Raw genomic sequence first — 13749 nt, 5'->3', positions numbered from 1 at the left:
TTATCTACTTTTCATCTCCTGAACACTTGAAGTGAATCTATATGTTACTTGCAATGTAAGTGCCTGAATTTCAGTACACAGTATATATTTCAAGTGGAAGGACTTTTCCTCTATAGGCAGTGTCATGCTTTCTTTAATATAATGTCTATAAAACCTGAAGTATATATTTGACGCTCCAAATGACTGAAAAAATAGACTCATCAGAAACAACAATCTCTTTCAGGAACTAATGTGTTTTTATTTTATGAGTTTTATAAGGACATAAGTAACAGACCAATATACAAAGGAGACTAGTTCTCAAAGAATAACAGCTGTTTTTGTGAATGTGTAAGACACCCATAAAATCTTCCATAAGAAATCATTACAGCTAGAACTTTCAAAGAGATAGAAAGCAAGCAAACAAGATATAGATCCTTCTGACATTTTCAAAGCATTGCTGCCTCATGTTTGGAATGATAAACATTTAGACGTATGATTTGTGTTGTAGTGTTTTCAAAGTAAAGCTTTTGAATCTGGGTGCCAAAGATACTGCATTGACCTATGTCATGTCTAATACTGATTAAAGGTTGTACAAATAGACTCTGAATCTAACAGCAAGATATCTATTGACATTTTCTAATACAGATGGCAGTCCTGCCAGCTCTGGTTGTTATGTCTCACAAACTGAAGAAAGGTCAGTGCCAGAGGGGTGTTTCACCTTCACTCACAGTGGTACAAGTGATGCACAGTTGACACCTCAGTTTGACTGAGTCCTGAACCAGACCTTGGCACACCCCTATATTGAACTAGCCTATGTGAAACACCATTTACAGATGTAAAGCTGAGCTCATTATAGTCAGCTTAAAATCATGTGCCACTTTCCACAAGTATTTTAGGGGAGTGGTGTGAATGGAGAAGCAGGACAGTGAAATGTATTCCCTTAGAACTACCACAGCACCTCTTTTTACCTATATCCTAATCCTAAAGGATTTGATATGCTTACTGGCTTGTCACATAAGTTCCTTTTAGGTTAGATGCCATTCTGACAAAAGGAGAACACAGCATGTATGTAATCTCCATCCAGGGACACAAGACAGACTTTGTGATTATTCCATAGGGGAATCTCTTGGCACCTTTACTCATATGCAATGAGGCATGAGAAATACTAATTTACAGCAAAATCATTAATCCCTTGTTGTTATCACTGATAATTGTTCACGCATGTTCACTTCTGACAATAATACTTTGCTTGGATTACCCGTGCTGTTACCACAATAAGGCACAAATGTTAAAAGGGCAGTGATTTTCATACCTTCAAATTTTGTAAACTCTTTATTTGTAGGGTTAAAATTGACTGGATTTAGTCTCAATCTCAGCATGATCCTACATTTCTGAATGCATGAAAAACTACTTTGTAGATTTTGAACTTAGGAGACAGTGAAAAAAATGTTTAGCAATTTCTTACATGATAGATTCATCTGGTTATGCTTAAACCAGACAAATAATTTTACACAAAAAATAGATTCATTGTTTATGAATAAAGGCTGAAGAACCTGTTCTGTTATTCAAGTTCACTATTGACTGCTGTTGAAGTTTTCTCAGGTCTACCTTTCAGGAAATTGTTGGAACTTTCCAGTAACTTCTACTTTGTAAACTGTAAATATTGATACTTGTCCTATACTCTGCTAATGTCTTCAAGTATGCATATTTTTATTTAGTGAGAACCTGGCCTTAATTAAGGCCTCTAGGTTCTAATGTAGAACAACAACATCTTCAGTACAAACAGCATTTAAATCGAACTCTGAGATTGTAATATAATCATAAGTTTCTGGGAATTGGTAAAATCTCTGTATTTTTCACTTCTCCTTTATTAAATCTCATTTCTCACACTTCTACTGAAAACATCTTCCTAACCCAGCAGATTACCTCTCCTTCTCTCTGTATCCTCAAACACCTATGGAGGTTAAAGGATGCCATGATGCCATATGAAGTTACAATGCTGTACAGATCAATGTATCACAAGCTATTCCCTGCTTCTATTCCTATACTTCTAGTCTACTCCAATAATTGTCAAGAAAATTGTGCCATAAGAAAAAAGAACAAACAGAAATGATGTCATCATAATTTCTTTCATGCATTAAGTCTTTGTGTGTACACCTCTAAACCTTTTTTTTGCTTTTGTGGGAAGCGTAAATCTGTATTTGACCTTAGAACTTTCTGAAAATTGAGCTGACCTGGAATCATAGGTAGGTAAAGCACAGTAATAATAGAAGTTGAAAATCAATACACTCCTTTACAGGGTCGTGCCGAAGTCATTTTGGTTTCAATGACAAAATGATATTTGGATTTTGTGAGATTTCTTTCTATTGCCAATTAACTTCATAGCATCCTTGTGTCACAGCTGAAAAAGATCTAGACAGTGACTCTTAAAATCTGAGGCAACCTAGCAGTTATCAAATAACTTCCTAATATAAAAATATACTGCATAACTATGCATTTTAATGTATTTATACCATATGAAATCTGCCCCTGTTATAACACACTAAGAGTAAAAACAGAGTTAGAAGAATACTGTATGCGCTATAAAACATGTTGTTTACATTTAAAGCCTTTTGCTGACTTCTGCATGTGAATATCTTGGAATAGCTTGATGAAGAGAAAATTTGGAAAATTAAACATACTAAAAAAACCATACTAAAGTTGAAAATATCCCCTGAAATAGGGAGTGCTATCCTCACTGTGTGTCATGTCTGAATAAACTTTGAAGAGAAGGAGGGTGGTAAAATAGTCTCATTCTTAAATATTTATCAAACAGGGCTCTGTCAAACACCTTCACAGACACACTGCAGTTTTCTAGCATGATGTAAGTCCTAGGATTCCCAGTCAGTCAATCTGTGTAGCTGCATTTCACAACTTCCAGCCTTCTCATTTTCAGTGTTACAGACAGAAATGCTGAAGTGCCTTGTTACCTTTAAAGACATTTTCTTTTCTTGTTATAATGATCCAAAAGCTTTGAATTATTTCTTGCTGTTACACATAATGCAGTTCTCCCCTTGTTTTCGTCCCCTTGTAAATACGTGGAGTTAGTAGTGAGTTAATTTTTTCCAATTTTCAGTATAGGTCTAAACTTATATTTACTACAGTTATGAGAACAAGTCTAGATTAAAGCACTTGTTTCATTATTTTGTCCATAGTGAAGGTTTTGGTTGATGTTTTTTTGGTTGTTGAAGGGTTTTTATTGATGTTCAACATTATTTTCTTGGGTGTTTGTTCCCAAGGAAGGAGTGTAAGAATTAAAATCACAGTATATCACACTATTGGTAAAATTAGTGCTATGATTAAGATGGCTTTCACTGAATCAGGTATAAAGTTTGTTTATTAGCATGATTAATTTATAAAGACATTCAGCAGTAAAAGACCCAGAAGAGTGACCAATAAAAATTATTGTCTTTGTCACTCTTGAATTCCCCTCTATGTGGCCACAGGCGAGTAAGTCGCTAAAAAAATTCACAAATCCAAATTAAAACATTCCTTTTCAACAACTCACCTGTAAAATTACAAAATAAGAGGTAAAAGATTTTACCCTGATTTCAGCATCCAGGTAAGCATTACTTACAGGTGTTTTATACAAAATTTTAATTTTGACATCATTCTTGCCTTCATTAACCATCCTGCTTCATTAAGAAGAAACAACTTTTGGCCTTTTTTCTAAGACCACTATTTACTAGTTAGAATTGATGGTGGAATTTGTACCTGATGATAAAAGGGAGTATTTTGCATTTTCTCTATCATAAAAACTAGTTTTCCAGGGTAGTGGCACTAGAAAATATGCACTGTTTTAAGCTTTATTTTGCAAGAAAATATGCTATCTTCAAATTTATTTTATCTATACTAATAACAATTTCAGACCTGTGTCTGATTAAACTAGAAAAAACAAACTCACTTCCCACATTCTACTGTTGTTTTTATTCCAATCACATGCTTCATCCCTGTAGACAGTAAGGACTTAAACAAGACAGAAGAAATCTCAGCAAAGGAAAGAAATGAATTAGAATCAAGTAGAAACTATTTGAAAGGATTCTGTAAAACAAAGCAGTGCAATGACTTTCATAAGAGTTTTATGGTTTGTTTTTTGGTATTTTGTTGTTGTTGTTTATTGTATTCGGTTTGCTTTGCTTTGCCTTGTTTTGTTTTTAATAGGCAATAGTCAAAACTGCTTCAGTTTCTCCTTGGGACTGTAATTTTGAGGCTACCACAGGCTAACTAAGCTGCAATTCTCAGTACTCAGTGTACCTACTTTTAAAGGGACCTGGTTCTTTTGTATGTTGGGGTCGATAGTTCTTCAGTGTCTCCAAACACTGAACTTCAATCAGATTGATCTGCTTGGCTTCACCTCTGAACAGCTCTCAACATTTTTCTACCAATATTATGAGTGTTACTCTAATATCTGAGAGGGAAATCAGTCTCACAAAAGCCATACAAAAGCCAGCGTGGGTTTTAAATCCCCTTCCAACCTTTCTTAGTGTTTTCTTTCATGACTTCTAATGGCCACATTTCTTTTTTTTCCTTTATTTTTTTCTAAAAATTGAAAGAAATTGTTCCCTGCATTGTGATACTGAAAGTTTGAACTACTGTTCAACAAATTGCCTGCATGCAGTACATGTTTGGTGGTACCTATATTCACAAATAAGAAATCTGTTAGTAAATCGGTCTTTTGTTATGTAAATTTTTTTATGTTACCTCTGTTATAATCTGCATTTGCAGTCTGCTGTTACATAGATTTCTGTTTATTTCATACAACAGAAATAAATAAATCCATTATTTTAACATTTAAATTGTCAAACAAATATTGAGTCTACTGTCTATGGTTTGAAAATATAGCTAAATATTTTCTGTGTTTACTTGTTTTTATAGAATTGTTTATTGAACCAAAATCTCACAAGTCATTTGATAAGTATCACACTGTATAATGATTTTTATTGTTCTGCAACTTATTGTGAAAATGAAATTCAAATGTCAAGTTTATGAACTTGGAGAGGCAGTCACTTACAAAAACCGTTATTCCCCATCTTCTTGTTTGAATGAGGGAAAAGTACAGTTTACTTCCTCATCTTGACTTACAAAGAAACTATGAATTTTCTCTGTACATACACAGGTCCACAACCCTGGAATATCTTACAATATAAAATTTATTTGTGTCCTTATATTCAGTTTCATAAAAAAAAAGCACTTCATAATTTATAACTGGTATTCAGCCTCAGTACTGCTCATGTTAATAGTAAAAGTGCATTTGACACTATTTAAATTAGATGAATTCATTTTGTCTCTCTTATTCAGATTATAAAACATAATTCATCTTTTTTATGAGTAGTGTTTATCTCGGTGCATCAGAAGACATTAATATTTACGTCATTACTTCAGAACAAACTGTTAAGAGCAAATGATGCAATTTCTTATTCAAAAGGAATTGTCTATTTAGCACAAGCGAAAAGATGCTTAATAAATGTCACTAAAGGCAAAATATGAAAGCTACAAAGTTGCATAGGTGACACCACAGGTATAATTTCAGCTGTTTTGTCAATGGTTATGTGAACATTTATCAAGCATCTTGGGTTCACAGTCAAACCACACGCAGATTGATAGAACAGGCAATTAGTAAACTATCGTTTTACTTTTAAAGAGACTATTTTTAATGTGGATGATACCAAGGTACAGTGAAAATGGGAGCAACTGTGATGCTTGCATAAACTAAGTCATCAAAGTAAACCTGCAGTCTGACAGCTGACCTGATGTCTCTTCATCCCTTGTACAGGATTTCCATAAATATGGTTATGGAAGGAAAGGAAAACTCAGATTCTGAACTACTCACTGCCACTTACAAAGAGGAAGCACAACTGTTCTAACACTTAAAAAAGTCAAAATACTTATACACAGACTGCTTCATTCAAATGCATGCATTCAAAATTACATTGATTCATCTACGAGTACTGGGAACACTTTTTCACCTCTCAGTGCTAGTTCCAAGTAAATTTATGGGATTGTCACAAGCAGGAAAGACCCTGAGAGAAACTCTTCAAAATACATGAATAAAATACCAAAGCAACTCAATTTCAATATTAAATGTATCATTGGAATAGAGTGGTGAGGTCAGTAAGTCCCAAAGGATTAGATCTATTAGTCTAACTACATCATAGTGTCTCATATTGTCCTTGCCACGTGAAAAAAATCAATAACCTGTGGCAAATGTAGCTACAGAGTTGGTCATCCATGAAAATAAGAGTTTTCCCTGTGAAAGTTTAACCCATCATGTAAAGGATTTTTAAGAAAAATCAGGACAAGATGACATCTATAATGAATTATTATTTATAATTTTAAGCAGGTAAAAGGTAGAAATCTGTTCTGTCTGAGGAAAAATGATGTCATTTTCAAGTGAGTGGGAGCCCATTTATACATTACTACAAAACACTCAAGTAATCAAACAACAACCTTTTTCCTTTAAGTACTGCCATAAATGTACATCAATTTTCACTTAATATATGTAAGTAAGAAATTACTATGTTTACAGCAAAATGACAGTTTGTGGGACAGGAAGAAATGTATAGGAAAATATAAGGGTTTGAGGGATTTTTACGTACCTGGTTTGGACAGCACTTTTGCTTTTCCGTCATGGATGGCACCTTTTCTATTTAATTTAAAGCTTGGAAATGACCAGATTTTTATTTTTTTATATTGTGTAAAAAGCAAAAACTTCATGTAGCCTAAAATATCCATGTAGCATAATACAGTTCCAACATCTATAATGAGAAAAATGTCACTCTCTAAATTACTTTAAATCACCAAAGAATGATTTTTATGAAATAAAATCATAGTATCTTTCTTGTTTGTTCCCAATAAAACTTAACTTTCCATTTGAAGACCATTAAAATAAAACATCATAATCCTTTACAATTCTTAAACATTTTTCATCTGTTTGAAATTACCCAATGAATTTTACTTATTTTCCCACTAAGTTTGCTACTGGTGAAAGACATTCCATTCCCCTACTTCTACATATGTTGAGCACTATTAAAATAAAGTGTGAAGAGCATTTTATGAATTGGGATGAGCAACGTTCAGCTTTCAGACTGTCAACTTGAACAATGGAAAGTTAGGGCTTGTCCATTTTGACAGCTCCAAAGAAAGCTATGGAGATTATGCACACTAGTTAAATAACAAATATTATGATGGCAAGGTCAGTAGTGGTTTTTGGTTTTGTTTTTGTTTTTTTTTACCCCAGAAAGAATTAGGTGAAAATAGTGAGAGAAAGTAGGAGAAAACTGGTCAGTGTTGAGGGAAAATGGTGTACTAGAGTCACATTCTTTGTGCAGAACATGAGGACATTTAGTTTGGCTGATTACCCATTTGCTCAAAGCCTGAAACCCAGAATGAAGCTGTATAATACCAATAGTATCGTGCCCAAAACAGATATGTAATGTTTTAGTTATACTTGAGAACCACCTGCAGTACTGTGGTCGAGATAATGAAGCTGAGTAGACAAATACTATGGAATATTTATTCTCTATCAGCTGATGAAACAGATTTTAAGAGAGTGAAGAACTTGAATTCAGATCTAAACTAAGAACACAGAATCATAGAATCATTGAATCATAGAATGGTTTGTGTTGAAAGACTGTAAAATTCATCCAGTTCCAACCCACCTGCCATGGACAGGGACACTTTCAACTAGACCAGGTTGCCCAGAGCCCCATCCAAGCTAGCCTTGAATTCTTCCATGGATGGGGCATTCACAAGTTCTCTGAGCAACCTGTTCAATGCCTCACAGTAAAGACTGTCTACCTAATATCCCATCTAAACCTACTTTCAGTTTACGAATGAAAATTTATAAGTTGAAATTTGTATAAAAATTAAATTACATCTTAATCATATGTTTCTTTTGCACTACTTGCATCTCCACGGCAATGCAACTACATATCTCTTAAATATTACTTAGTATGCACTGGGGTGAAATAATACTTGTGAAATTTTCTTTCAATAGCTACTTTCAGAACTTTTGTTTGGTAAAAAATGGAAAGTTGCTAATTTATTCTTTGAAGTAATAATTGAAGTGAGGGTAGTGTTTCCACAGGAGATAGTTATGTATTGTCCCTTGTTTTATTAAATAAAAAATGTTAAATTATCCAGTAAAAACTAACTGCACTGTGCTTCACAGAGACCCAAAATATTAAGCTTTTAATGAAAAGACAGAGAAATGGAAGTACTATCAGTAATTATTCAGTTCTAAAATTATATCGGTCTCATCCCTTCTCTCTCACTTAACATGAAAAAAACCAGTCAAAACTGAAGAAATATAGTACAGTCTCCAGTGACACTCTAACTTCACCCACAGGCATCTCAGTGTTTGACTCTCAGTCAGAACAGCAAAAAAGGCCATCAGGAAGACATCACAGCCTGGAAGTGAGCACCTGCAACACCTGAAAGGCATATCATGATCAAGGTACCTAAGCAAGAAATCTACACCATGGTTCCACACCTAGAACAGAAACCTCCCTAAACTACAGACTTTGAAATAATGAGTTGAGGATAAAACCCATTTGTTAATTTTCTAATTTACTTAAGTTTCCACTGTGGTCCAGAAAAGTCCACATCCTCCATTCAGAACTGAGTCATGATTCTTTTTGAAAATTACCCTAATCCAAGCCAATTATTTTGCAGGCCAGATAAAAGTTTCAGAACTAATACAAAAAATTACCCTTTCACCTAAATGAAAGAATGGCTTGATGACAGATCACCTGCTGCTTTGTAAGATCACCTGCTACTCTGTAAGAATCTCTGATCACCAGTGTGTAGAGTATTGAAGAGTGGTCCTCTCTTAATCTCTTCTGTCAAAGATGTTAATTTTGTGAACCGTTAGTAATTCTGGGTAATCACATAAACATTGAGGTTATTAAGGGACTCATATCTCAGCACAACTTTGCAACATGTTTTTATAAAAGTTTTTTAAAAAATGTAAAATATATTTCATTGCTTTAAATAGCTATAGAGAATCTGTAAAATGTAAATTATTATACCATAATGTGTTAAATACATCAGAAATCTATTCATAGTGACATTAGGCTTTTATATCATACAACATTAATTACTTGACGCATTTTTCATTCTCCTATGGGAAGACATTGCTTTCAAACTTCAAAGATAGTTACTGCTTTTGAACCTGCTAAATTTTCTTTCAAGACTTTACATTGTATAAACTATGTCTGTGACCCAAAGGCTGTTGATGTCCTAGATCCATTTGCACCTTCCTTACAGAGAACAAAATTCGCTTTCTATCCCTAGGAAAAACTACCCTCATGTATAGCAAAGTTTGGACCTTGAAACCAGCTTTATAAGAATAATAATTGAGATTCCCTTCAATTATCCTTTGATATAGGCTGTAGCATTACTGTGTCAGCTCCACAGTGATTTTCACTACAAAAATGACCTTAAAATCCCCAAAAAATTCTTTAGAGAAACTATTGTTGGTCCATTTTTCATCTAGACCAACTTTTTCTTCATGTCTCTAGTCATTTTTCTACAGGAATAATCTTCAGAGCATACTATAGGTTGTTCTTTTTAGTTTCTTTCTTCCTTCTTTACCTTTCCTAGATAACAATCCGTTAATTCTTACATATATCATAATCTGTTATTTGAGGGTTGGAATGCATACAGCCTATGAAACTGTCTTCACAGCTTAGCTTCATTTTGTTGTATTTAAATAATTTCTGAAATCAGAATCCAAACATCATTAAAATTTATATTTGATCAAAGAGCTTCCTTTCTTAAGATCAAATGTTCTTGGGCTCAGCTTACACTACTTGCAGATATTTGAACTTGATGAAATAAGGGTGCATTTTTTTCAAAGCTAGAAGGAAAAGCAGAGGTACTTAAAAATCTTTAAAAATCAGCAACAAGGAAAAAACATTGTTAATATGATGCTGTGACATGGACTCAGGTAAAAATGAAAAGGTAAATATAGGCAAGAAATTTCATTGGCAATAAAGAAAAACAATATCTAGTTCTTGGAGGCTTTGAAAAAAAATCTATTTTTAAAATCTGGACTTACTCTAAAGAAAATCCCAGAAAGTGAAAGAGAGTTATTTTTCCAAACTGGTGATCTGGCTTGCATTAATTTAGGCATCTGAATACACAAATAGAGACTGTTTCTCAACATATAAACTATATTATAAACATTTTGCTTCGTAATTTGTTTTCTTGTAGTGGAAATAACACATCACGTGAATTGTACTGTCTCACATTCACAATTTTTTGTCCATATTCTAAACACATAAATAGTTCCACTAAAAGCCCCACTGATGAATCATGTTCTTAAAGTCAAACTATTTTGTTTCAGTATGAAAACACAAAAAGGAATTTCTACTAAACTCATTTCTGTAAGAATTTTCATTTTGGTAACAGAAAACCACATGAAGCATATTTCTTGTTCCACAAATATTTATCTTGGAATAGCATCATGAAGAAATACTACTTAAATAAAATATGATAACGTCATATTTCTTTAAAAGATACTAAGAATGTAATGAATCAAAAATATCTAAAAACTACAGGTTTGGATCACAAAAGTACTGCAGTATGAGTTTAGGTCTCATTGATCTAAATGCTTAACTAACTCCTTAATTTGATCTAATATTTGATTGATCTAAAGCCTACGGTATACAAGTCAAATACGTAACTGTGTCTTCTTCAACAGTATATTTAAATATCTGCTTATTTACTTTAAGAAGAGATAATTTTTTTAATTTAAATTTTAATGACTTTTACACAACCCTTCCTCCAGAAAAGCTCTATTATATACATCACTTGAATAGAGTGTGTTTCCTCCTCAATATGTATGAAGACAATCTTCCTGATTCCTCAGACAAACGAACTTAGCCCCTGACTATGTGGCAAAGTCCCCTGAGTCAAGAAGTTCATTGAATTCAACATTGAATGATGGCAGAGAAATACCATCTGCAGTCTGCTCCACTGAATTTCTTATGTGAAGAATCAAACCCATGACACCTTTCCATTGAATAACAATTTACTGAATTGTTTTGAAGAAAACTACATTTGATGCCATATCACTGAGGACCTTCCTTTGGACAATATGCACAAAAATCTTCATGGTTTTATGAGACTCAACTGCATTCAATAGACCCAAGTACTTATAAGTCTTATCAGTTTATGTTTTAACACTAATGAATTTGAGTCATCTCCCTGTTGTTGTTACTAAGGGAGACTGAGAGAGAGCTGAAAAGAATCTTATTTTAGAAAAGTAATTTAATAAAGAACTTGAGGAGCTGGGGAAAGTGTATTAGACTGACAAAGGGAATCTGTTCCAGACATAAAACACCATGCATAAACACTTAAATGAAACTAGATTACATGGTGAAGGAAAGGAGGGAGAAGGGGGAGAGAGAGATGGGCAGGTAGGGCATGGCTGGTAATTGTAGAACCATAAAAAAAAAGGACCAAATGACAAAATGAAGGGAAAAGTTAATAGCTGTTCTAAGTATAAGCTCAAGCATACTTTCTATTTCCTTGCAATGTATTGCACTTTTCTAGCCCATTTTCTCTTTTACCTAAGATGAACCAATATGACACAAACTTTACAACAACAAACAAACAAAAATCCCAAATTACTGTTATTCTTTGTAATTTAGACACACATTTCCTCTAAGATGAAGATAACAGAAAAATTTGACTTCACAATAAACTGTACTGTGATTGGAAAATGAGAGCAAATACTTATACAGAACAGACCTTTCTCTAGATATCAGAGGCATAAATGTTAAATAATAAATAAAAAGTTAAATATAATAATCATGAAATAAATAGTGTTGATCTTGTAAAAATATTCATTTTCAAAACACATTATAGAAAACTACTGTGACTTGTTATAAACTGTTTCATATCAAGAACTTCTTGAATATAAGTGTTGAACAAATGCTTGTTCTTCATTGTGTACCTCTCCTCTCGCTTTAAGAATAGCTGGTTATATTTTTGTCAATGACAGCCAACACTCATTGCTATGAATCAAGCCACACTGACACAGCTAAACACAGATAAAACAGAGTCAATAAAACATGAGAATAAATTACTTGGATGTACAATAGACTAACCAAAGCTAGCAGCATGGATCTTTATTTGGAGAATTTCCCAATATTCAGCAATTGCAAAGGTGCTTTTCTTTGTCTTCACAAGTTACAATGATTTGTAACTTGTGTGAAAACACACAATTAAACATTTTCATTACAAAATCCTCCGATACAAACACAAATTTCAAGCTGTTGTGTTGTCACATAGATTGCATCTAGCACAACATTTTGCCCAATATTGTAGTTCACTCTGGCAAACTTTGCCATTAATACCATCCATACAGATGCGCATTGGAGTATTCAACTTTCTCCTTTGTCTGGAGAGGAGTAGATGAGCTTTACACTCATGCACAGGCATCGGGAGGTACAGTTGCATGTGGAGACCAGACAATTTCTAGATCTAGCCTTAAAGCTCCAAAGATTTAGGTGGAAAGGACTAGCATTAAAGCTGACTGTGACAACCTCTGCACCTGCTTTAAATGCCTGAAGTAGGTAGCCTTACAGATCAAAACAGTGTGGTTTCTCAGGTCACTGGTTGAAAATAAACATTATCGCCAGCCTCGCTTCCCTGATTATTTCTCTGATGCATTGTTATAAAGCTAGTGTGTATGTATACCGATAATTAATTTAACCAGTGATGTAGCATAAATGTCAACTCAATTCAACAAACGGCTTCCAGATTCTTCCATGTTTGGCAGGTCAGACATCACAACATATCAGTATTTTCAAATTTCATTGAAATTTTCTACATGATGGAAAGATACTAATAATTTATTTGGTTTTATTCCCTTAACTCAATTGTATTCTACAAAGGGAGGAGCACCCAATTTAATCATTCACATCTTCGAGAGTTAAGAAAAGAAAAGCAACTAAATTTTCTGATTCAATACCATATAGTATCATACTCAGTATATAAAGCTGGGGGAAAGAAGGAGGAAGGTGGGAGATGAGGGGTGGGGAAGACAATACGTTTGTAGTGATGATGTTTGCCTTCCCAAATCACCATTATCTGTGATGGAGCCCTGCCTTCCTGGGGATAGTTGAACACCCGCCTGCCCATGGGAAGGAATGAATGAATTCTATGTGTTCCTTTACTTGTGTGCATAGCTTTTGCTTTACCTATTTAACTGTCTTTTTCCCAAACCACAAGTTTTTTCACTTTTACTCTTCCTGTTCTCTCCTTGATCCTGCTGCTGGAGGAGTGAGTGAGCAGTTGCCTGGAGCTTAGTTGCTGGATGGGATTAAACCATGACATTTGGTTTGTTTCATATTTGTTAACAAAGATTTCAGGGGTTCTGGAGTATCACTGGATTTTTCCCAAAGAATAGCAGAGATTATTTTTACTGACATGTTCTTATTATAACCCTAGTTCTATTTGTTAAAATTTCTCAAGATTTATTGTGATAATAGTTTATGACATAACTAGGAACATGACTTGGTGATAGATGTGGAAGCTAGGGTAAAAAAAGTCATCCATTCAGCTCTTTTTTCAGAAAATTTACAGGTGGTTTCTTTTGTTTGCAAAGTAAGTAACAGAATTAAAAATGGTGAACAGCAAAAGTTATTCCACCTTCCTTGAACCTTGCTCAATGAAAAACCATTATGCATTGCATAGTGGTTTCCCACTCTATTTCAAAAT

This window comes from Neopelma chrysocephalum, unplaced genomic scaffold, assembly GCF_003984885.1.
Source record: "Neopelma chrysocephalum unplaced genomic scaffold, ASM398488v2 Primary Assembly neopelma1_45, whole genome shotgun sequence".
Taxonomy (NCBI): domain Eukaryota; kingdom Metazoa; phylum Chordata; class Aves; order Passeriformes; family Pipridae; genus Neopelma; species Neopelma chrysocephalum.
The sequence above is the reverse complement of the archived record's forward strand: the minus strand, read 5'-3'. Positions refer to the sequence as shown.